Source organism: Chiroxiphia lanceolata, chromosome 2 (assembly GCF_009829145.1).
Source record: "Chiroxiphia lanceolata isolate bChiLan1 chromosome 2, bChiLan1.pri, whole genome shotgun sequence".
Taxonomy (NCBI): domain Eukaryota; kingdom Metazoa; phylum Chordata; class Aves; order Passeriformes; family Pipridae; genus Chiroxiphia; species Chiroxiphia lanceolata.
Window position 1 is genome coordinate 81,670,298 of NC_045638.1, and position 25,474 is coordinate 81,695,771.

Sequence of the window (25,474 nt, forward strand, 5' to 3'; positions counted from 1 at the left end):
CTCCCCTTTTACCTGCTACTGCATGGTGATCAGAGATTATTTCAATGCTAGAGAAACAAATATATCAAGAAAAAGGATTATCTGCTGTCTTGTCTTTCAGTAGCATTGCAAGGTCCTGGTAAGCCATGCTGTTACATTTCCAAGGAAAAGATCGGTTTTTTCCTCCTGAAGAATAAGTGTAATTTCAATTTTCTCCCACATTATTCATTTCCTGGTGTGTATTTCCACATGATTTTCAAAATCCTTTTTTCTGTTCAGCTTCATTTTGATTTGATAAACTCATAAGTGACCACAAAGGACAACCGGTTGGAGAGGGAGTTCTCTAATCTCTTGTGATTTGATACATCTGATAACATCTGGGGAGCTGTGTCAGCCCGGGAGGCCAAGGCAACCACAACTCAAGCTTCTCCCCTTTGCAGCTCCATTATTTTAATATATTTTTATATTAATTAATTAATTTGCTTATTTATTTATATATTAAAATATATTGTTTCCCCAGTTTGGGAATAACTCCACTATTTTGATATTTCTTCGTCTGTTTGTTTGTTTGTTTGATGTGGTTCTTCTAATAAATTTGGGGAAGGAAAGAAATTAAATCTTCCACCCTTTTTGGTTCTCACCTGCTCAGCCAGTGCCAGGTGCTACCTCAAATCCAGTTGTCAAGTCAGCAGAGTGGAGCTGACAGTGCCATCTCTTTTCACTGCCTCCTTCCTGCTTCTCCCTAGTAGCTATGGATCCGGGAGACATACATCATCCATGCATCTCATGTCTGTTATATTCTGCCTTGGAAAATAAACTCCTCTCATGGATTTCCCAAGCATTTTGGTGAGCTGAATGGGAAGGGAGAAGCATTTCCAGGTGCCATTATAGCTCTGCCATTAGCAGCCCCCTGGATCACTCAGCATCCCTGCACCAACCCAAACACCTGCTGACTGGGGATCTCTCAGTAGTTGCTACTGACAGACTCAGGGCCAGATCCCTGAGGCCCTGCAGAAGGGATGTGGCCATCCCAAACCACGAGTGCATTTGGGTATTGATGCTTGTTACATTTGCAGCCAACCATGCATGTAATCCCACAGATTCCTAATGCTGCAAGCAAACAAATAATTGGCCTGCTCTGCCTGACACTGCGGCAACCCCAAATGCCTGCACACAATTCCACTTCTTGCTGTCACTGCTGCTTTTAACGATGGCTGATGGCCCTGTTAACACCGCTGCTGGGGAGGGCACAAATAACTGCCCTGTGATGCTGAGACCACAGCAAGAGCTGAATCAAGAAATACACTGCACAGAAACTTTCACCCAGGTAAATTTAGTAAATAAAAGCCACAAAGCCTTTGACAAGAAAGATGCCCTTACCATTATCTCACGTGGACAATACTCTATCTCTTCTTAGTAGTCATAGGCTTCACCTGCCCCTCAGAGACGCATCTCCCCACTCTCACCATCCTTGAAACATCTCTAACTACCGAGCAGAGTCAGATCCTCTTGCAGCACTGGAGCAACACTTTCTAAACCACATCTGCAGAAGGTTTTTAAGTAATTTGAAACCTGAAAGGCAGTGAACTTGGTGGTTCGGGGAGCCCCAAAGAAACACATCCTAGTAAATTATTAGCTACTGTTAAGATTTCTGCAACAAAAACAGCAACAACTGTGTATATTTATCATATCTCCTCTGATACGCTTCACAGGTAGCATTGTATTTGAAGGCAGCAGAAATATATGCACATCTGTTTTTCCAGTTCTGCCAAAGAGCTTTCATTTTTCTCTAATAACTTGACCTGTTTGGTTTCTGGCAGAAGACAGCTAAGCAGAGCACTCACTCTCTGGATTCTCTCCAATATGTGATGAGGTCAGGACAGCAAAGAAAAAGAAACAGCTGGATGGCTACAAAGCAGCGGGAACAAACAGGGCGGGACCAGGGCTTTCTCTTTCCTTCCCTTTTTATTTATCCAACGGGATTTCATTTCTGGGTGTATTTATTCCCCAGGCACACAGTATCACCAAAGCAGTGTTTCCTGCAAGCTGCTATTGCGGGGAGCCTCCTCCAGCAGGCTCACCGTGCTGAGGGTGAACAGATAAGTAGCACAGCCAGCTAATCCCTCCTCTGGTTGGCTGCCGAGAAATGTGAGGCGCAAGTCCTAGGGGTTCCCACTGAGATATTGCATCTCCTACACAAGCATTTTCATCTCGATTTTGGCAGGGTGAGGTTCATGCCCTCCCCTCCCACTTTATTATTTTGATTCATCACATTCTCATTACTCTACCCAAGGCTTTCTGGGCTGGGGGCCTTCACCTTGCATTTTTCAATCATTCTTCTTTCTTTTTTTCTGATATTCGGTCAAATCATCTTAAAACAGCAAGCAGAAAAATTACCAGCGGCGTGGGAAGGAGGTGAAAAAGAGGGGAGGGATGAGGGAATGGAAGATGGGGAGAAGACATGCCAAGCACAGGAGAGAGACAGAAAAGCAGTCTGCACATGTTCCCCTCTTGGGAGAGTTTTTCTCTCCCTGACATCACTTTCTCCATAGTCAGAAATTCCACCTCAGGATTTGCCAAGGAGACAACACAGCATTTCTCTGCTGGGCCACAGAGCAAGTGTGAAATGTTCTGTTTTAATGATTCACAGAAAAAAAGGAACACAACAGTCACCATCTGATTCATATCTTCTGAAATCCAGCAGCCAAAGCTGTGGGAAAGGAGAGACAAATGAAAAAAGGAAAGGAAGAGAAGGTGGAGGTTTGTACATTTTTTTCTTCTTGTTGGACACTGTGGACCTAAGGAAATACAAGGACCATGTTGGATTATTGCAAAGTTTAAGAGCTCCTAGTGTCCTCTGTCTGATGTGGCCTCCAGTAGATGACTGCAGAGAAAATACAAGGAACATTCCAAGTGCTGTTTTCTCTAGTACATGATCCTGTTTCCTTTCCTGAGCCAGAGGTTTTAGCCACATCATCAAATTTGAGAGCCCTTCATAGACCTTTCTTCTGAAATGTTTTCTAATCACTTTTTGAGCCTATTCATATTTTTTGGCATCCTGGACATTCTGTGGTGGCGAGCTGCACAGTGGAATTTTGCACTGCATGAAAATGTACTTCCTTTGTGTTGTTTCAAGCCTTTCCTTATTCCACAGACTCTCGGACTGGTTCAGGTCCGAAGGGGCCTCTGGAGGTCATCTGATCTAACCCCCTTGCTCAAACAAGGCCACCTAGAACCTGTTTCCCAGGACTATGTGCAGGCAGCTTTGGAATATCTCCAGAATGGAGAGTCTACAACCTCCCTGGGCAACCCATGCCAGTGCTTGGTCACTCTAACAGTAAAAAAGTGTTTCCTGATGTTTGAAGGGAACATCTCATGTTTCTATTTGTGCTTTTTGCCTCTGGTCCTAACACTGGACACTATGGAAAGGAGTCTGATCCTGACCTCTTTACACCCTCCCTAAAAGTTATTTATAGACATTGATGAGATCCCTCAGAGCCATCCCTTCTCTATGCTGATGAGACCCAATCTTTCAGTCTTTTAAAACAGGAGAGGTGTCCCAGTCCCCTCACCATCCTTGTGGCTCTTTGCTAAACTATCTCCACTATGCCCATATCTCTCTTGCATTTATTTACTTCTATACCATTCATATCTCTTGCACTTCTACTGTATCTTACTTCAAGTATCTCTTTTCCACAACATCCAGTTGTAGTTTGTTCAGTGTCTGTTTTGGAGAAGCTACTCTCTTCCTCACTCCCCTTTGCCTCCCTACCTGGTACTTCTCCAGGTAACCTCAGAAACGTGCTCACTGCTCAAGGTACAGGTGAACCATGCACTGACTTACACAGCAGCAGCAGACCACAGAGAAGTTTCCAAAGGTTGGGCAGGGCAAGCAGAGCACCAATCTTTAAGACAAGGACAGAAAGAAGAGTTAAGAAGTGATTTCTCAGTCATTGTTAATTCCGTCATTGGAAGTTTCAGAATTACCAACATTTTTGCAAACATGTTGGTAATGTTTGCAAAAGGAGAGTATGAATAACATCCTGCACAGATTCAGCAAGAACAGAGCTAGACAGACTCATCTGATCTTCTGCAATGAGGTAATAAACCTTGCAGATGAGCAAGAAGGTGCAGATGCTGTACATGTTGATGTGTAAGTAAGGCTTGTGATACTGTGTCATATGGTATCACTATAAGCAAGAGAGGAACACCTGGACTACAACAAAATATGAAAAGATGAGCGCATGACTGGTCAAAACTTTTCTGAGAGATTAGTTACCCATGGTACGATGTGACGCAAAAGCCCTGTCATGAATCTGGTCCTGATCAGCATTTCCATAAAGGACACAAAATCCAAGCACATCTTTTTACATTTGCAAGGTACAGCAAGCTGGGAGAAGCTGCCAGAAAGCTGGACACAGGACTAGAGGTCAAGGAAGACATGAGCAGGAAAAAGGGATACAATTCACTGATCCTGCATTGGATTCTCTTTCAGTCCCTCCAAAGTAGGCAAGAAACCCTCAGTATGACCCGTGGAAGGCCTTTTCTCTACTTATTCCTGCCTTTGGCTTAAATTACAGAAATCTATTTAGACACTGAGGAAATACTTCCAGTGCAGTGAAGCACTGGGGTGGCTTGCCTGGGAAGGCTGCTAAGACAAGGACACATTGGTCTTCCACACAAGGTGATGAATGAACGAGAGGCACTAGCCCTGCCTTCAGGCAGGAGGGGAGTGTAGCTGTCTTCCTGAAGTCCTGCTCAGACCTGCCTTTCTGTGATTTTTATCCCAATGATCCTTTCTTACAATATTGATGTTTTGTCTCCAGATATTGTTATTATAATACTACTTTATTCTCTGCTCCTCTGCTCCTGTTGCTCAGATGGCTGGTTTGACCAAGGGTGAGTATTTTTGACCTGGTATTCTCTGACTATACAATCATTTCAACACAGCATAAATCCAAGCTGCTACTAGGGTGGCATTGTCCTCTTCCCCTCCAAAATGTGCTTGCTCTTACTGCCTGGCACCACAGACCAATCAGCTGTGCCTGACTTAGGTCAGGGAGACTGATCCAGCTGAAAACTCACCAGCTGGGAGGGAGGCAAGTGGAGAGATCAGTTTTCCATTACTTGTTCTGCTATCTCACATCCTTTATCTGTCTTGTCTACCTTGGATGGAGCAATCACATCTTGTGCTATGTTTGGAAAGCAGAGTGGAAATGTAAGGTGATACAAACACTGGTTTGAATAATCTTTTCCAGATTGAGGGATATCTAAATTGCTGAGCAGAGGAAAGTGGTGTTCAAGGAGATCCTCCTGCCCCTCAGATGGGAGCAGGGCTGTGCAGGAGCCCTGGGAGATGCCAATCACCACCTCAGAAGGCAACGGATCATACTGTATGGCACAGACTATTTCCCTGTTAAAATAAGGAGGATGCCAGCAACCAGTTGTCCCATGTGTCAGCCCTGATCCCTACCGCTCCAGGGTCCTGCCCCTCAAGCAGGGGTCACCTCATTTTGTACATCTAAATCATCTGTCTAGCTGCTACTGCATTTATTTGCTACTCAACTAAAATCAACCAAATCTTGATATTTGGGAGAGGGAACTTTTTCTTTGTCACTAAATATGTTTGCTAAGACCTGGAGGGTTTGTTAAGGTTAGGAGAAATGAACACATGTCACTGAGGAAAGGGACTGTTCAAGGGATAAGACAAGGAAGATCAAGAGAAAAAAAGGAGCTGGTGTAAGTTCTATCACAGAAAATGCATTTTAAAGTTACTTGACTTGTTTTAACCACAGTCGGGTAATGAATGAGGTGCCCAAGGGAAGGCTCTTGGCTTTATTCCCATTCCCTGTAAAGACACTCCTCTGGGTGAATGCATGTCAGAGCAGTCTCTATCCTGACACCAAGTGGAGAGAGTTCACACAGACTCCTTTAAAATACCATCAAGTGTATGGAACTGCCAGTTAGGACAACACAGGATGTACCACCATTCTAGCACCAGCGAGGCATCATGCGGTTTTTGTATTTATAGGATTTTGTTTTGAGAATCTGTCTCCCAGCAGCAGAAATAGACACTGGAGATAGTTATACATGACAAAAATCACTCTCTGGGCTCTTGCAGTTTTACCCTCCTATCCCAAGTTTCCACCAGTGTCATATGTGGTGAGCATCCCAGTGGGTGCATGTGGATCATCTTTACTGGGGACAAAGTGGGTTTCAAGAGTGGTAGGGAAATCACAGTATCACAGATGGGTTGAGGTTAGCAGGGACCTCTGGAGTTCATCTGATCCAACCCCCTGATCAAGCAGGGCCACCTAGACCCCGTTTCCCAGGTCCATGTCCAGACAGCTTTGGAATATCTCCAACTATGGAGAATTCACTGCCCTGAAAGTGAAGCAGAAGGTGTCTTTTCCTTGGGAGGAAGGGCTAATGCTTGGTCACATTATGGTGATGGACATTGTGGTGTGCCACAGTGGTCCCACCAGGCTGCTCCATTTCCAGCCTTACCAGTTTTCTCAGGAGCGCCTGGAGGCTTGTCTGGTTCTGGACTACTCAGTACAAGAGAGACATGGAGCGCCTGGAGCAGGTCCATTTGAGGGCTACGAAGAGGATTAAGAATCTAGTGCATCTCTCTTACAAGGACTGGCTGAAGGAGCTGGACCTGTTCAGCCTCAAGAAGACTGAGGAGGGAACCTCATTGATGTCTAGAAGTATGTGAAGGGAGAGTATCAAGAGGATGGAACCAGGCTCTTTTCAGTGGTGCCGAGCAATAGGACTAGAGACAATGGGTGGAAACTATGTACAGAAAATTCCACCTGAACATGAGGAAGATCCTCTTTACTGTGCTGGTGACTGAGCACTGGAACAGACTGCCCAGAGAGGTTGTGGAGTCTCCCTCCCTGAAGATATTCCATTCCATCTAGATGCAATCCTGTGCAATTGATTGTTCTTGAGTAGGAAGGTTGGACTAGATGACCCCACTCTGATCCTTTCCAACCTTACATGTTCTGTGGTTCTGTGACTTTGCCCTTTCCTTGCACGTCAGAATTCCAGGGCTGAGTGGCCAGAAGCCATCCTTCAGAAGCTTCCCATCCTGCAGCTCAAGTCCTCACCCCCACCTTACCTTGAGCACCTGTAACATATCCTGAAAAATCTCTTGACTTTGGCCCTGGGATTAAATGGAGATCACTGCCAGGTGGGGTTCCACCATGGATTCAGCTCTGAAGCCTTCAGCTTCCCTTGCCCATCTGAGGTTGTTTTCTCCCTGAATGTCTTACTCTTCACTCTTGCTTTGCACACCTCTACTTCTGCCTCCACGGGTTAAAAAAATCCCTCATCATTTTGCAAGGTGCCAGAAAGTCGCAGAAGCTCCAGTGCCAGCTATGGGCTAAGCTCAAACCCCCCGAAAAGAAGCAACACCATCCTATAGTGCTCTGCATCAGAAAGGTGAGATCTTTTTTCCCAGGGGAAGAAACCCTGCATCAATTTAATGCAGAAAAGTATTAAACATATCTAGCACTGAGCTGTTCCATCTCTCTGACGGATGGCATTCAAAAGCAACACAGAAAGGAGGCACCAGTGCTGATAAATTTACGCAGCAAAAAGTATTCAGCAGCTGCCCTGTTTAAGTCATCTTCTAATTACTCAACATAAAAAAAAACAGGGAGAGGAAAATGTATCATGTATGGACTTACCAAGCTGATCCAGAGCAAAGAGGGCTGGAGCACCTTCGGAGAGCTCATTGTCTGAGGGAAGAAGAACAAATGCTTGGAAAGGTCAGCTGAGAGATAGATGGGGAGAGCTGGGGTGAAAACACTGTTTTAATCACACTGTAGATAAGCTCAGCCTGCTTCCAGTTACCCTGACAGCTTCCATGTGTGTGTTGCGGGTTTTCTTTTAAATCTGTTATTGAAAAACCGCAGAATCAGGTCAAGACAGAGACTTGTCAGGATGAACCCTTATACCCTTTCTAGCACTACTGAAGAGCAAGAGCTCCTCTGTCCCACCTCTGCCCTCACCGGGATTCCCAGCAGTGCTCCTCTTTTCGCCATGCCACAGCTCTCTGCTCCCTTTCTCTAGTTCATCTGGCACTCAGGGCATGGCCAGGAGCATCCTGCCCACAGCAAAGCTTTCCTGCGTGCTACTGTCTACTCCAACAAGAGCAGCTGGAGCAGGTTTAACCAGCAGGCACAGGAAAATGCCCTGGCCAGAATTTTTCAGAGGCTGAGCAAACCCTTGAGTCATCTGATAATAGCACTGCTGTAATTCAGTACCTGTGGCAGGTTAGACCACGTGCTCTAAAAAGCCCTGAGCTGGTGACATTTCTCACCAAAAGCTTGTACAGGATTATTTTGGATCCCAAGACCAATCCCATAATGAGCCTACTCATTCTTGTCTGCTCTCAGCTGCAGAGAACAGCACACACTGATCTCTCACGGCCAGAAAGATCTGTAGCCACAGAGGAATATGGGGCCAAGTGTAGAATGCCATTTGTGCCTTGGAGTTGGTGGGAAATTTGTTATTTTCAAACATTTCTTTCCATGTGAAAAATTATGCTAAATTGCAAAAACTCAGTGCAAATTAAAAAAAATAAAAATTGCAGAGGGTGGGATCTTTTCTGTTGATTTTTTGAGGGGGTTGATGTTTCGGGGGTTTTTCTGCTTTATGACTTGTGACATTTTTTCAATGCATGGACCAGATTTAAAAACCTTTTGGTCTGGAATCTGTGGACCCCTATGTTCCTAGGGGTTCCAGGAGAATGTTTAAGAAGGAAAGGTGCATATACCATACAGCAATCCATACTTAAGAGTTCTTGCCCCATGCTATAAAATGCTCTTAGGCCTGCCAGTTAGAAAAAGCTGTAAGCCACTAGTTTAGGAGAGCAATGGGCTGCATACACCAACAGCCAATGTATATTTACAGTTGACTCTTTTGGATTTTTATAAACTCCTGGTGGCAGTGACTGCTATCGTCTGCCTTTACACACACAAGGACAGTGCAATTCTGCATTCAACAGGTATTTGACCACTACATCTATAAACAGTAACACAGACCATGCACATAGCAAAGATTTATAAGAAATAACAGAAGCAGAGATTGTTCTAATGGGGGGAAAAGGGTGGACTGCAGTAAGCATCCCTATGCTTGTCCCTTGCGAGCACCCTGCATAGGGTACCTGCAGAAGCAGAAGATGTGCTGTCATAAGGTTGCTGCCCAGTGGTGCTTGTCTGGGGGAGACTGAACCCAGGACTCAACTGCATAAATCTACTTTATGGGTTCAAAAGCATAATGCTACTTTTCTAATTCAGTTCTCGTGGAAAAGGAGGTGATGCCACATCTTGGATGATCCCTTTCCCCTTCCCCCAGCATCTGGGCTATCAGCAGGAAGCCAAAGGAAGCAGATGGAGATAAGCAAGCACTTTGCCAAAGCAAAATGTTTCCGTTCCCAGGGTGCTGCCATCTGGAAGTCTGTGGTTATTTTGGTTTTAGTCCGGGGCACAACACATTCCAGACAAAAAAAGGAGCTTTGCCCATGGAGGGGCAGTTTGTGCTGGCCCAAGGGACAGGGACCTCTGGTGATAAAAATGAGCTGGGGCTGAGCAGGGAGCATTTCTGGCTGCTCCTGCGAAATGTTCAAACAGGGATTAAAAAGCAAATAAAAGCAGCTGGCTGGAAATTAGATAGAAAGTAACCACTAGAGGAAATAGGTCTGCTGGCTACTTCCCATTGTATCTGCCTCGAAGAGCTTTCCTGAGACTGGCAGTTTCTGGAGGGCAATAACCCTAACCTTGAGCTGGGAGGTCTTGTGCCATGCTGAGGTGAGCTGAAACCTTGAATGGTCCTGCACAGGAAGCACCAGTTAGGACAGCTTTGTCACTGCTGGGACAGCATGTATCCCCGCAGCCATCCTAAATTGTCCCACACAAATATGACTAAAGAGAGAAGAGAGCATTTTATCAGCTCTCCTGTCGCTCTTCCCCAACCACAGTCATCTACAGAGTCCTGCTTGTGGAGAGTGAGGGTGGTCACATCCAGCACAAGTGGCGTATTAACTTGCAAAAGATGGATGATGGGACCTTTTATTTTTTCTGGTAAATGGCCACTCCAGAGAAGGAAAACAAGCCACAGATCAAGTGCCTGTGTCAATGTGACTGGACCAGAGGTTTCCCACTTTCATACCTAGTACTGCCTTGCTCTGGACATAGCCCAGCAAAACCTCTGGGACCATTGCAAGCACAGTGCATAGTAGCAGCACATTGAGAAGGCTCTCAGCACTTTCCCCAGGTGGATTAAAAATCAGCAATTATATCCTACCTCCTTTCACACTGGAAAAGGGGTGGATCCCACCATGAGACAACCAGTTTGTTTCATCCAGCTTCCAGTTTTCACCAAGGTCCATCTCTGATCCACAGCACCAAAGATCTGCTTGCAATGCCTCCTGCTGCTCTCTCTGGGGAATAACCAGAAGATACTCTGAATGTCTGTCATGCTGCTAGACCATGGTCAGCTGTGAGAACCTTACCTCAACAGAGGAAAATGTCAATATTACAGGAAAAAAAGAAAATTAATAAAAAACTTTGAGAAAAAATCCACGTGCCTCGCAGGGAACTCTTGGATCAAGGAGTAGTTGACTCTGCCAAGCCTCAACTTATCACCTTGACAAGTCTCTCTGATGTGTCAAAAGGCCAACAATGATTGGACCTCTTGTATTTTCTCTTATCGGTCTGACCAACACTTAGAAATTCCTAATCCATTATGATACTTGCAGGGATGGGGGTTTATTTCTGAGCAGGGCGATGTTTCATGAGGGCATCCATCGGGGATGTGGGCCTTGGCTTTACATGCCCAGCCATCAGGTCCTGACCAGTGAAGGGAGTGAGCAGGAGTGGTGGTCCTTATTCCCACATCCCAGCCCCTCCACGGACAGGAGTTGCAGGCTGGGAGTTATGATCAGTTACACATTACAAGACAGTGCTACTGCTGGCCATTGGCTCTCACCGCTGCCCCAACCCTGGAGTGGTGCTGTGAGCTATTAGGGAGTAATAGAGATTATTGAGCAGTTTAAGATGAAGCTCCCTACCCTAAAACATTCCTTTCTGGCGTAGATACTGAATTATTTTCCCAACTATCAGTCATGCAGTGCAACCTACAGGTTTGCTGCACTTGGGAATCCACATGGAGACATTTTTCCTCCCTTAACTCTTTGGACCTGTGCATCTGGGAAATCCCAGATGTGAGTAGACACTGGGAGAATAACTCATTGAGAACAGCCCTGCACAAAAGGACTTGGGAGTTCTCCTGGATGAAAAGCTGGACATAAGCCAACAGTGTGTGCTTGTAGCCCAGCAAGAAAACTGCATCCTGGGCTGCATCAGAAGCAGTGTGACCAGCAGATTGAGGGAGGTGATTCTGCCCTGCTATGCTACCCTCATGAGACCCCAACCAGAGTGTGTGCTCTGTTCTGCTGTGTTCTGCTCTGGGGTCCTTGGCACAAGAAAGATCTGTTGGAGAGTGTCCATGCTAGAACATCTCATTTATGAAGACAGACTGAAAGAGTTGGGGTTGTTCAGCCTGGAGAACAAAAGGCTCTGGGGACACCTCGTTGCAGCCTTCCTGTACCAAAAAGAGGCTTATAAAAAAGAGGAAGAGTGGCTTTTTACCTGGGCAGATGGTGAGAGAGAGAGAATGGTTTTAAACTAAAAGAGGAGAGATTTGGATTGGATGTTAGGGAGAAATTCTTTACTCACAGAGTAGTGAGGCACTAGCAGAGGTTGCCCACAGAAGCTGTGGCTGCCCATCCCTGGAAGTGTTCAAGGCCTGGGTGGGGTCCTGAGCAACCTGATCTAGTGAGTGGCATCCCTGCTCATGGCAGTGGGGTTGGAACTGGATGATCTTTAAGATACTTTCCAACCCAAGCCCTTCTATGTTTCTATGGTTCTATGATCCCTGCTGGGGTAAGCTCACAGGGGCATTTAATGCATCCCTGGATCTTCAGGATTACATGGATCTGGGAGGCAAGAGAGTCCTTCTAGCATCAGCATCAGAAAGAACCCAGTGGTTTTGGGATGCAACAACAGGTTACCATAAAACACTTCTGCCTCTGTGATAAGATATGAAAATGAGGTGGCAACAAGGACTTTCCCTGGCACTATCTGAAGCAAACCAAGACCCAAGATGGCACGAATAGAGCTGCTTTCATGGTGAGATGAGTCCAGTGAGACCCGCCACACTAGCAGCCAGTCAGCCTCTGATTTTCTTCATCACCTGTCCTAGGAACTATTTTGTAATTTAATGCTGTCACCCTAATTCAAGGCACTCCTGGGAGGGACAGGCAGATATTGATGAAGGGACACCATCACACCAGCACCATCTCCTTGGCAAATGAGGCAAAGAAAGAGATGCACTGGGGCCCCATCTCCACAAGGAAGCAAAGCATGGCTGAGCCATGCCACTGCGTTTCCCAAGCACTGATACCTCCTAGCTACCATCCTACTGGGGGGAGATGCTGCACCTGGTGGGGTGGGGGGAAGAGCCTGCAGGAAGGGCCAACAGCCCCACATGGACAGATTGCCCCAATGGCTCCCGGTGCGGCAGAGCCCAAGCCCTACCTCAGCCCACTGCCAACTCGCACCAGCGTGAACCATGACTGTGCCAGTGCTTACCTGGTTGGCCAGACCTGCAACAGGTCATTTCATACATTCTCTTGCTCAACACCTTAATTAAGCAGAATTAAATACTTGTCTGTATGTGTTTGCTGAGCAGCAAGCAGGACAGGTCACTACGTGTGCAGGCAGAGCTGGACTGGAGTTTTTCTGATGTAGTAAATTCACCTGAAGTGCAATTAAGAGGTACTGAGACTCCAGGCAAATTCGAGGTGGATATATAATTAGTTTTAGCTGAAAGAGAATAAAAAGAATTCTGAGAAGAGCAGCAAGGCTCCATTTTGACATTTAAAATATAAAACTTTTTTTTGTAGTTCTTTCAAATGCCATTTTTGATTTGAAAGTGACCTAGTTTGCTTTTATTTTCTTTTTTCTTCTATTTTTTTAAGTTATGAAAAGCAGTAAATAATCTCAAACCAGAATGTCTCATGCAATGCTTTTGAAAAGAAATCAAAGAAGAAAAGAAACATTCTCCTTCGGGGGTGACCCAAACCAAAAATTATTTTCAATTTTTCCCTTCAGCCACTGAAACGAAAAACCTATTATTTGTACAGTTACACTACTGAAAAGCATCTCATCAATGTGTACTACTGGCAATTTCTTCTTTTTACCTGCCAAGGGAGGGGTTTGTCTGAGAATTCAATATAAGAGAGAAAGAAGTAAAGGGCAATTTAACAACGTAGCATAGAAGATAAAATGGCTTTTCCATATCTACTCGTTTCTCTGAAAGAATGAAAAAGCAGACCTACAGACCTCAGCTCTCTGCCTGCTGTCCCACTCTGTTCAGAACCATATAGACATGAAACTGTGCAGACACAAGTCCCGAGCTCCCATCACACAGAAAATTATTTGCAAATGTAAAACCTTCCGACTTCACTGACACATAAGGTCCAACCAATATTAGAGAAAGCAAAGGTCAAAATTTTTGGGGGGCAGTAACACCAGCAATGAGAAACACCTAAAAGACCATAAACCTCGGTCGTTTTTGTTGTTTTGGGGCATCCATCACTTCATTTCACAGCAGAGCCTGGTGCCAGCAGAGCCTGGTGGTGTCAGGTCTTCATAGCCAGCATCACAGGATCAGGGATGGGTTTGTGGTCCCTGTCTCACCACAGAGCATCCATCGTGCCCACCCTCTGCTGTGGCTGCCCAACAGGATGGGATGGGAGGCAAAGGGATGGGTATAAACATGGAACAGGGCCCACTAGCTGCATTGACGTTCATGCAATAGACCTTTCAGTAAAATGCAGAACTGAAGAAGGATGCATCGCCACTCAACCTGATGTCTCACAAGGGCTGAGACATGAGCAGCTCCAGCTGCTTGAAGGGCTTGGCCTTGTTGCATTCGATAATCAACACCTGTTACCTCCGTCTTTCAAAAAGAAGACAGGTCAAATGTGAGATTTTGACAAAAGGTCTGCATGAAGGTTCTCAGTCTCCTAAGGCAAGGGGGTCTCGTTTTACACACCTACAGCTTCCATCAGTCCTCTGAGGAAAAACAAGGTGAGAAAAGACTCACATTCCTGCTCTATGTCATATCATGATACAATATAGAAAGAAAAAAAAGGGGGCTGAATGAGTTAAGACCCCTTTCACTCCACAGTTTTTACTACACCTAAATAACACCCATGCAGATAACAAAGCACTGTCCATTTTCAACCTAACCTGCAAATCTCATCCAAACCACAGAAAAAAATTGCGTAATATTGTAATGACCATTTCAGCAAAGTTTTACAAGCCCTCTAATCTGACAGAAGTGGCTGTGGGAGCACAAGCCCCAGTTAAGCTCCTTTGCTGCAGCATTTCCATTTCAAGACAATCTGCCATGCAGCTCCTCTGGACACTCACCAGCTGCACAGGGAAATTTTTTTTTAATACCATAAACTGCAGAATTCACATGGCCAGAACAGCAGGAAAATAAAAGGTAATCACCTGAGACTAACCCAGACAGACAAGACATTAAAGTGTCAAACCCTCAGTGCTACAGCACGCAGGGGCTTGATCTGGAGGACAAGTAAAGGCTGGCAGTGTTTGTACAAGCACTGCCCTCAAAATTGGCTTCATCCACGTGGCTCACCAAAATCAGGTGAGTTGAGTGGTGCTGAGTAGTGTTGCAGGTGCTGTACAAAGGATATCCCATTTCTTCGAGTTATCGTTTCTCCTTGCATATGGCTCAACTGCAGAGATTTAATGGCATCCACCTGCTTGACTGGGGGTAAAATTCAGTGGCATCTTCCAGAAGACACAGACTCAGCTACTTCTCCTCTTCTCCATGAGGAACAAAGTAGGGCACAGTTTCACGAGATGCTCAGTCCAGTCTGACCTAGACATTGCTAGAGCTGGTGACCAGCTGGAGGTGGTGATCACTTAGGGCTGGTGATACTTACACACCACCTTGCTGGTCTGAGCCCTCTGAGTAGCACATTGGAGCCCTTTGCACTCAATGATTTATTTGTTTAGATGAACAACCTTTCCAACCCCTTGTAGCACCTAGGAAGAGATCATATATAAACCTTTCTGAGCAGAATCTGTCCTGAGCGAGCCTGGCATTGCGGGCTGTACACAGCTGGCTCCTGGGACCATGGCAGCCCCAAGCAACACCACCACATTGCTTGGTGGCCAGGCCAGGGCAAGTGACTGTAGAGCCACCATCAGCCTGTTCCAGTCTGGTATAAGATTGAGCATTGGCAGGGACTGTGACAAGAAAAAAGGCTACACAACAGCTGAGGTGGTCACAAGCCACAGAAGGTCTGGCAGATGGGCAGCAGGGAGGACACTGAGGAGAGTGGGTTTGGGTATCAGTTTGGTGAGGGAGGCTGGGACAGGAGAAAAAAAATCTGTTTCTGTTCATGTCGCAAACCCTAGGGTGGGGACTGGCATTGCTAGTGTGTTCTCCAGCAAGAGAGGGCACTGACCCTAACCTGTGCCTCCGAGTAATTTGTGGGGTTTGGGATGGATACTAACCACACTAAAGGGACAAGGTGGCAGCCAAGGCAGGACTCAAGCTGAGAGAGGAAGCAGAGACTGAAGAAAAGAGCTTTGTCCAGCTAGAGGAGAGGGAGAGAGCTTGGCCAGACCACGGGAGAAGGACTGGGGCAACAGCCTTTCAACAGCCATATGTGGGATGAAATGCTACCAGACAGATCACTTTCCCTGGGATGTTTCCAGTACCCTGCAATAATACAGGGACAGCAACATAGCCTTCTTCTCATCAGGCACGAGCTGGGAATGTCCAGCCCCACGGTCATCAAAGTGATATAGATGTGCTTGTGGCACCTACACAATGATCCAGATTCTTCCTACTCACGATGAGTCCAGAGAAGTCAAAGTATCCTCTGACCCACAGTTTTGCTCAGAGTAAAACCTTTGTGTCAAAAAGGCCACGCGTGCCGAACGTGGGAGCAGCGTTGAGAGGAAGTCACATCACTTGGGCAAGCAGCAGCTGCTCTTGAGCAGGTACGGCTGTCCTGGGAAGGCACTGCCTTCCTGCAGCTGCTCATCTGCCCGAGGGCAATAAGAGCAGGAATGAGAAGGTCTGACGAGCCTTATAGAGCTGAGCAGGGCAGGATCAGGCCTTTGAGGGGACATTACAAATTCATTTAACCTGGAGCCCGATGATCACAGCAAAAGGCACAGTGATAAACTGCTTCCCCCATACCCCAGAACTCAGCCTGATGGCTGCCTTTAATCACCCACAGCTGTTCTTTATGCCTTGGATGTGCTCCCCTTTAATTAGCCCAAAAGGTGACTAATGAACTATTTGTTAATGTCATCAATCAAAAAGCTCTATTTGTAGTTAGTCTGAAAGACCTTTTTTTTTAAAAGCATCAAGTTTCAGCCAACTGGCACAGAGCATGATCACAAGCTAATTACATGATCTCATGACAGTTATCTCGAACTAATACATCATTAATCTGATTTTACGACAGCTAAAGGAGAAGCCCAGAGTCAAGAAGCACTTGAAGGCTCCACAGCCCCCAGGACTGGAGCCCTTTTTATAAAAGCTGTGGGTTTACACACAGCAGGCACATGTCAGGGCAAGCTGTAAGTTGTATTGCTCCCCTTGCCCTGACAAACAAAAACATTCAGGAGCTGGGAAATACACAATCTCCTCCAAAGGTAGCTTTCCCCAAAGCATAGTCACTGTCCCCCTGCCTTGGTTCAGGCCTATAAGGATGACCAGAGCAGGAAGGGGCTTGGAGTCAGGATCCCAGAGTTGCTCAGGAATCCCAAGGCATTTTTTATAAGCTTTCTGTTTGACAAAGCCCTTTTGAAGGACCTATCCCAGTCTGGTCTCAAGGGGCAAGTGGTTAGTTTCAGGTCACCTGCAGTGCTGGGCATGGGTGCTAGAAGCTCCTCTCTATTCTCTATATCTTTTTGGATATAAAGGTAGGAGGCAAATCAATAAATACGTTCCTATTTACATGTCATGATTTACTTTGACTAGCTCATCGCTAGCTAGGAACAACCATCTGCATACATAACCAGGAACCAGACAAAATCTTGAAAACCTTGGAAAATACTATCTTCCATTTCAGCCAAGCCCTTTCTCTCACCCCTCAGCAAGGGTACCCCCCGAAATGGTCCCAAAGGAGTTCACGAACTTGTCCCAGCCATCCCACAGGTATGGCAGGATGCCAGGGTCTACCTTGCAGTGCTCCAGGACCAGTGCTCTGATTACAAAGCACAGGAGGTGCTGGGTGTGCATATCTACGCAGATTTGGGGTGGGTTTAAGATGCTCCAAGTCACCCCATGGAATAAAATTTCTTTTCTTATTTCTCTGGTTTTCTTCCAAAATCAGTGAATTGAATTGCAACTCAACAATTCAAACATTAAAGTGCTTGAAGTGAAGCCTGTGTCTCCCTTTGTGACTATTGCAGAGCTGGCTGTACTAAACTCATAGCTCCAAACATCACCACACCTCAGCTGTGCCAGTTATCTTCACAAGCAATTAGCTGCCAGGTTATTTTAGCCGTAACAATCACTTATCTACTCAAGAGAGAATAATTTCTCTGTGCTCTTCCCATGACCTCTCAGAAAATACACAACTGCCTTTTTTTTGCAGTTCTAAGAGAAAATGTTCCTGTTCCAGCCTCAGTTCAGACAAGAAATGGTAAAGTAGAAATGGTAAATCTTACCTGACAAAACACCCGTGATTTCTCTGGTGACAAAAAGTGTCTGTGCCTCAGTGCTGCAAGACCAAAGCTTTCCTGGGAAATGTTTGTCCTCTGTTGGGTAAGAGCTCCACAAAAACTATGCAGCCATTGCCTGGACTTGCTTTGGTTTGGGCAGGTAAGTTACGGGAATTCAGCTGCTCCTGTGTGTTCAAAGAGCTTCAAAATGCTGTACACCACCTATCGCATTATGGTTCCCACAAGTATGCAAGGTATGCATCTGTCTTCCTGAGTCACGTAATTATCTTTGGGAAAGTAACCTGCAGAAGAACGGCAGAGGGAAAAAAACCCAAGCAGCCATATAAATCCCTCAATGGTCATCAGGAGCCCTACAAGAAGATGTCCTCGAACAACGGCATTGCTAATCCCTGTGTCCCCAATGCCAAGCTAGCGGAGATGATGCTAGGCTGTCCACTTCCTGCCTTCCTCAGCAGTTTGCAGCACCACACGCAGGAAGTATCAAGGAGAAGGAGCAGCACAGTCTCAAAAGCAACCACAGCACTGGAAGAGTCGATTCAAAGTTCATTGTGCTGCACAGGTTATGGGGTGGCCTCTAGCCAGGAGGAAATGTAGGGTGAAATAGTCCCTGATGACTGCTGTTAATGAAGACTGAGTCATCGGTGACACAGAATGAGAAAATGATGTGATGCAGCAGTGTCTGGACTAGTTACATCTTGATAAGGATGGTGGGTGTCTTCCTGGGTTTTCTGTTGAGTCAGAAGCACCTGGGGAAAGTGATACCAGGAAAGGAATATCTGCCATGATCAAATGCCACCTCAGGCAGTCTCAGAAGGGGAATAAATAATATGAGAGAATGGAATACCACGTAGGTGAGTTTTCCAAAGAAGGCCCTTGTACTAAGCATAAGGAAGGAAATAAGGCCAAAAACGAAGAGCAAACAGTGAAGGGAGCCTTGATTACACCACCTTCTCACAAGGAAAAGCATGGTCTTACCATGGTGAGAATGGCTCCAGCAGATGTTCAACCTCTGCAATGTTTTTTCAGAGTTACCAGTTTTCCCAGGTGCCTTACAACAAGGACATCTCAGAAGTGAAGCTCTAAATCCTACATGACAGTAGCAAGCCCACTTCAGCGTAGGCAGCCACGCAGTTCTGGCAGATGTGAACAGATCTTGGTTTTTGCTCTATCTCCTGAAAGACCAGCTCCATTTATAATCTCTCTTGGTGACTTATGGTACTCAGGAAATTATTTCAAAATTTTGAACTCAGCTGTTAAGTACTTCCAGCTACCAGGTTAGACAGAAAACCTCACACCTGGGAGTCAAACAGCTCCCATTCCCAGGGCCAAGAGGGCTTCAAGCACCGATGTGCACTGAATGACAAAGAGAAATGTGCTGTGCAGCATTTGAGCCAACTCTGGGGCTTGGTTTTATCACCCTACTCCAGCTTTGGCCAGCACTGCTTAATGCCTCCGTCAGTATCTGATGAGGGAAGGTTGGGATGCTACCAGGCATGAGGTGGATTTCAGTCTGCCTGTGTATTCAGGAAGCCAGCAGATCCAGGAGCAGCAGATATCAGCTGGGTTAACAAAGACCATCAGATATCCTGCATTCCTATACCTCCTCTAAAAGCATATCTCAGCTCTGGCCACGAAGGGAAAAGCGTTCAAACTCTTACCAAGAGGCATTTTGGGTAGTGCCAGCATGCTGTGGTAGCAGGCAATTTGTGGAGCAGTGAAAGATTCTGGCTGTGCTGCCACCTGTGCACAGGTGAGGACCTGAGAGGAGCCCTGGCTGTGCTGGTATGTCCCAAAGCCATCCTTACATCCAGGCTCACTCACTGCAGCTGCAAAGCAGAAGGAGCAGCCCTGGCAGTGTCAAAGCTCTCCCACCAAGCCTCTGAGTTGCTGGTGCACTAAGCTGCATCCTGAGGATGGGGATGCCACAAGGCTTCAACTCCACAGTGAGAGAAACTTGGAGAAACCACTCTGCTTGGGCCGAAGTCAACTGATGGACATTTGTGTAATGGAGGCTTTGGGTTAGGCTTGTTTTTTTCAAAAAAATTCCTACATAGTGCGCTTGCAATTACAGTAACACCAAGTCCTGATGGCTTTTGCAGGCCTGCTGACTCGGGGCATGCGCTTACCCTCCTCCCAGCATGTCTGTGCAGGGCTGTGGTCACCCCACCATGGCACAGGCACATCTGCTCCTGCACAAACATCCCAGGGAGCCAAAACTGCCTTCAGAAAGGTGAGCAGCTGGTGCCACATAATTCACAGCGCTCCACGGCTCTTATGCTGCGAGTCACGAGCTTCCCAGCAGATTTACAGCCAGTGGCACCGATCTGCCTCAAAGACAAAATGGAGTGGATATTTTCAGCCCAAGCAAAGCTCCCAGGTGAGTCGAGACGAGGCAAAGATGAGCAGTCATTCTCCGGGGTTGCATCTGCTGCAGAAGGGTTTACCCACAAAACGGGTGCCTTTTCTCTCTTCCCATCCTATGCTGAGGACAGGGGATGGTGCTGGATATCACCAGCCTCCTGCTCTTTCTCCAGCCACATCACCTGAACTTTGCACTTGGTGCCCATGTAAAAACTCCCATCCCTCACATCTTGTCCTGCTCACCAGTGCTTCTGAACTGATGGGGGAAAGGTCTTCAGAGCAGGGTCTGTCTTCTGCTGCACATCTGCCCAGATGCAAACACACCACCCCCCCAAAAGAGTGGAGCAAATGGAAACAAATGAGAGAGGCCATCCCAATGTTGCTGGCAAATTCTATCTGAAAACAGACACTTTTTCCTAGGAAAACCTTTCTGGGCTTCACCTCACAGGGCAGCTCAGGGACGAGGCTGGGAGATTGCCCATATCCTGAACACTGGTGGGCTCCTGCACTGCTGCTTCTTGAGTAGCAGCAGAGTCTCTTGCCTGAGGGCTGGTTTTTCTCCTGTCCCCACGGCCAGACCATGCCATGCATATAATGCAATTTCATTCGGAAATACTGCTGGGTTATCTTTGCCAAGACAGGAAGAGAAGGAAGGATGACTGGTGTCAGGAAGGAGATAAGTTCCAGGCCAACCTCAGGCAGCAGAAAGTCTGAGGTTACTTGTGGGGCAGGCAGAGATGGGCAGCACTTGTGTTACTCAGTGGTGGGAGTCAGAGAGGAGTTCTGTCTCATTGATACCCTGATGGCCAACGCAGCCATAATCAGTGTCATTTTCTCCCTGGTGAAGGACAGGGCAAGCTGAGGAAACTTCTTTGCTCCAAAACACAAGTACATCCTTCAATGCAATGGAGGCTCATGCAGGATCTCTGCTAGCAGGTGTGAAACACTTAAACTTCTTGTTTAAGCTGCAGTATTTTTCAGAAGACTGAATTAGACATAAAATATTTACAGCTCTCTCTTCAGAGAAAGCTGCTTTTGGGGCTGTCATTCTGTGGTAAACAAAATCAGAGCTCTGAAAGGAAAAATACAGAGGGAATCCAACAGCATCTTAACAAATCACTTCCCCAGGATCAGACAAGAGCAGAAAAGGGGTTGGTAAGGTGGTGGTGATACTGGTGACTGTGGGAAGAATTAATGACCAAACCACACCTGTGTAAATGACGCTTTGTCCTTCCTTCCTTATCTGACTTCTTGTAGGGGTTATGGCATCCCACACTTGGTCTGGCTGCTAATTTTTCCTCTTTCAGTTCACGTCTGCTTTGGAACCTTTGCTTCCTGCAGCTTCCTCTGGCTCACCCATGCGCAGCCCTGATCTCCCTCAGCCCCATATTTTTCCATCCAAGGGCAAGCCCATGCTCAATCCCAGCTCATCCAGCACCTGCATGCCTCTCCCGGCTGCAGGAGCCCAACACTGGACACCCCAATCCCAGCTCTGCCAGTGAAAGATGCTGGCTTTCAGGAGGTGCTGGTGTGGGGGTCCTGGGTCCTGGCTGATTGTCTAGCTGACGTCATGGCACACTTTTTGGGACAGACACACAGATGGATGTTCACTGATGGTTTCACATAGGTGAAAGAGGTAGGCTGGAATATTTAAAAAGCAGACCAAATGGGACCCCAATATAACAGTAAGCTGCAAGCTTGCTCACTTCTACCACATAAAATAGAATGTGAAAGTCCTTCTGTGATGGTGGGGAGAAGAGAAAAAAATCTCTTTTGTCTCCTTACACCCAAGAGTCTGGCGCTGATTTATGAGGGTGTGATCTCTGCCTTTGGAGTCAATCATGGCACGGGCACCTAACATCTTCCAGTGGGATCAAAGAAATGCGGCCACCAACTGTTTTCTCCTGTTTCTCCTGGCTGCCTGCCCTTTCCCCCAAACTGTGCAGTGGGATGCTGTGGACACCTTCCACCCCACATCCTTTTCAGGTCTCTCCTCTAGTTGGAGAAGGACCTGGATGCATCCAGGGCTCAGCCCCACCTGATTCAGGGTCCCCTCTGTCCACTGGCACAGGTGAGCCAGGACTGCTCACTGGGCATGAGGATGGTGCAATTATAACCCCCACCCTAATCACACTGAGCAAGGGTTTGGCCACCAGTCTTAGGTACAACATGGTGGTGGCTCAGTCCCTGTCACCAAGCCCCTGCCTCATTCTCTTTAGTTCTTGTGAAAAACTGGAGATCTTGGTTTTGTTCCACATCACAACAAACCCAAAAGCTGAAACTTCACAAAAGAGAAATGCCATTTTCCAGCCAGGTCTACTTGCTGCTTAAGAAAAAAATCCTGTTGCCACTGGAAAAATATCAACATTGCAGTAGCATTTGTTCCAGCTGTCATCTCCTTTCTGTTCACATTACTACTTGAGTATTTGTTAGACTTGTGTTTTGCAGCAGTAATGAGGTTTTTGTTTGTGCATGTTACTTAAACTCTCATCAAGGAAGTAAAGTAACAACTATCCACCCCATGGCCTGATGATTCACAAGAGACTCTGATGAACACACTGATGCCATGTAACCAATATGAACTACTGGTGAGGAACAACCATAAACATTGTCTGCTCAGGTCAATTATGGAAGAACAGAAGAACAGTGCCTAACAGGATGTGTCCAGCTGCATCCTGGAGACTGAGACACCAGGTGACTTAATCATCCCCTGAGGCAGTGTTACTTTCACATGCATATCACTGAAAAATTCATTAGCAATCCAAGAGTGGTGGTAGAAATTCTCAAATGGAAACAGCTTCAGGTTTGGGGCAAAGAGAGACCTTGTCAAGTCAATGATGTTCTCCCTGATGACTTTAAGAGATCATGGACCAAAGTAAGTGGATGGGAATAGCTCTTTCTTTTTACTGTATGGTACACAGCAACTGCCCTACACTTCTTAATAGCCAAGAAGACACCTCCATTAGTACTGACATGTTTGTGATGTCACCAATAAACTAAAAATGCTTCCTGTGGCTTTACCAGGCACTTCACTCTAACAGTCAGTCCTACCCACATTGGTCACTACAATTCTCTAATCAGAAATATTGTAGACATGAACTCTTTTCAGAGAGCTGTTTAGGGTTTTCTTTTGCTACCACTCTTAAATGAAGAATAAACTTTAAATTCTATTAAATATATCAATTTTTGCCTGACTCCTTCTCCCCCAAAGAAAGAAATTGCTCTCATGCCTTTTTCTGTTCTTTCTGCAACCCATATGCTGGAAGCATTCTTGGTAGGTCTAAGCAAATTGGAGGTATTTTCTTCTAGGGTATGGATCAATTCCATGGCTCTTCTCCAAAAGATGGTGTGACAGAGGCTACCTTTTCCCTTTTCCTTCCTTCCAGTAGCCACTTAACTCAAGCTCCCCCCAAGAAATTATGGCAGTCCTTGTTTCCCTCCATATCTCAGCCTTGTCTCTCTCCAACAAGCAGACAGGGCCTCTTGCAAGCCCACCTTCCCCTCCCCTATGGGGACACTGAACCACACTGAATGTACAACTTGGGTTATCTGCAACACCAAGATTTAGGCTTTTTCTTCAAGATTTTTTCATGAAGGATGAAACTTTTCATACATTGTGTGTATGGAGACTGAAGGAAATCAAATCTACCTCTTTTCCCCCGTGGGCAAGAGGGGGAAAATTCTTGGCTGTCTGTGGCTTGGGCCATGCCAGTGGGGTTTCCACTGCTGTTTTTTTCCCAGGCACTGTAGCCTACACATGTTTCTGAAGTTTTCCAAAGGGCTGTCATTTGTGTCCACAGTGGCCAGGACCCACAGAGGCCGCAGGGATGCTCCCTGCCCATGGCAGAGCCTTGTCGACCCAACACTTGCACACATGAGGGTCAGCAGCAGCTCCTGCAGCCTCTGTGCCCACCCCACAGCCTTCCAATTGCCAGAGGAATCAATATTTCCCTGGAAAATATCAACTGATCTTTTTTTTTTCCTTCTTCCTCATTTCAGGAATGTACTACTTTCAACAAAACTTCTGCCAGGAAAAGTTTCTTAGGCTGGAATTTTTAGTTCATGTGTGGAAAAACCACCTGGGAGGCAGCAGCAATCAGCACCTTAACCCTTCGGTTATGATCTTAAATTCTTAGTCTTTTTCTAGCAAAATCAATAAAAAAAAAAAAAAAAAAAAAAAAGATGAGATTTGGTCCTCCTGTGAAGTTGAGGGGAACAAAAGCTACATAAAGCCAGAAGAGGTTTTTCCCAGTCATAGCATGGACTGTTTTACTCCTGGAGGAAGTTCTCCACGCATTTTCCATGATCTGCATGTCCAAGGCCAGGATTGCACCATCCAGCCTCTCTACCGCTCAGCTCTGGGAGACGAGAAGGGCTCCAGGCTCCAGTGGATGTTTAACAGCTTGTGGCCAAACTGAAATGCAGAGGTGATGGATGTTCTATGCTAACTTGGCTCAGCCCTTCTGCCCATCCACATTCTGCCTAGGCAGCAAAACACCACACATGGCTGTGACTGCTTTTCCCTACTGGCGCCAAGTGAGTCCATCCTCACAAATGAAAATGCAACACTGAAACACCTTCAGGACAAAACTCCTGTTCCTCACAGCTTGTCCTTCTTACCAGTTCTTCTGAACTGGTGGGGGAAAGGTCTTCTGCTAAGCATCTGCCCAGCTGCAAGCACTGCGGTCCCCCAAAAAAGCAGACAGATGGAGAAAGAGGGTCGCATTAGGCAATGGGATGAAAAAGGCCAGCCCACTGTGGTTGGCATATTCTGTCTGAAAACAGACACTTTTTCCTAGCAAAGCCTTTCTGGACTTCACTTCATGGGGCAGCTCAAGGAGGAGATGGATGGGAGCTAGTCCTTACCCTGAGCACTGGTGGGGTGCTGCACTGCTGCCTCTTGGGCATAGGAAGAGAAGGACAGGGATGGATGGGAAGCTGCAGGGAGTGGGGAGGGGGGGAAGGGCTGCCATCTTTCCAGTGCTGCTGTGAAATGAGCCCTCTATTTCCCTTGTTTTCCTTTACCTGGCACCCAAAATGAAACTGTTACCTCCAGCCCCATCCAACATTTTATTTTGAACAGAACTTTCTATTCTTTACTTTATCATTTTACTGACAAAGCCACCACTACCAAAAAGTAACATCGATTTAGGTGTTACACTTATCAGAGTGTGTTTTCTTTCCTCCTTCAATTTGTTGGTTCAGCAGCAAAACCAAACACAGCCATCCCCATGCCTGCTCTCTGGCCACCACTGGATCAATAAATAACAGCACTCCATTTCCAGCTTACCTCGAGAGGTCCCTTCTTGTACTGGCAG

The 25,474-nt window shown here is 46.3% G+C and overlaps 1 long non-coding RNA gene across 1 annotated transcript; it reads right to left on the bottom strand.

Annotated features, from left to right (window-relative positions):
• Positions 1–2,605: 2,605 nt before the first annotated feature.
• On the bottom strand, positions 2,606–25,474 carry LOC116782316. Its single transcript, XR_004355197.1, has 4 exons — positions 25,447–25,474; positions 10,294–10,429; positions 7,674–7,724; positions 2,606–2,689 (listed from the first exon to the last, which is right to left on the bottom strand). It is a non-coding gene; the product is annotated as an uncharacterized LOC116782316 (long non-coding RNA).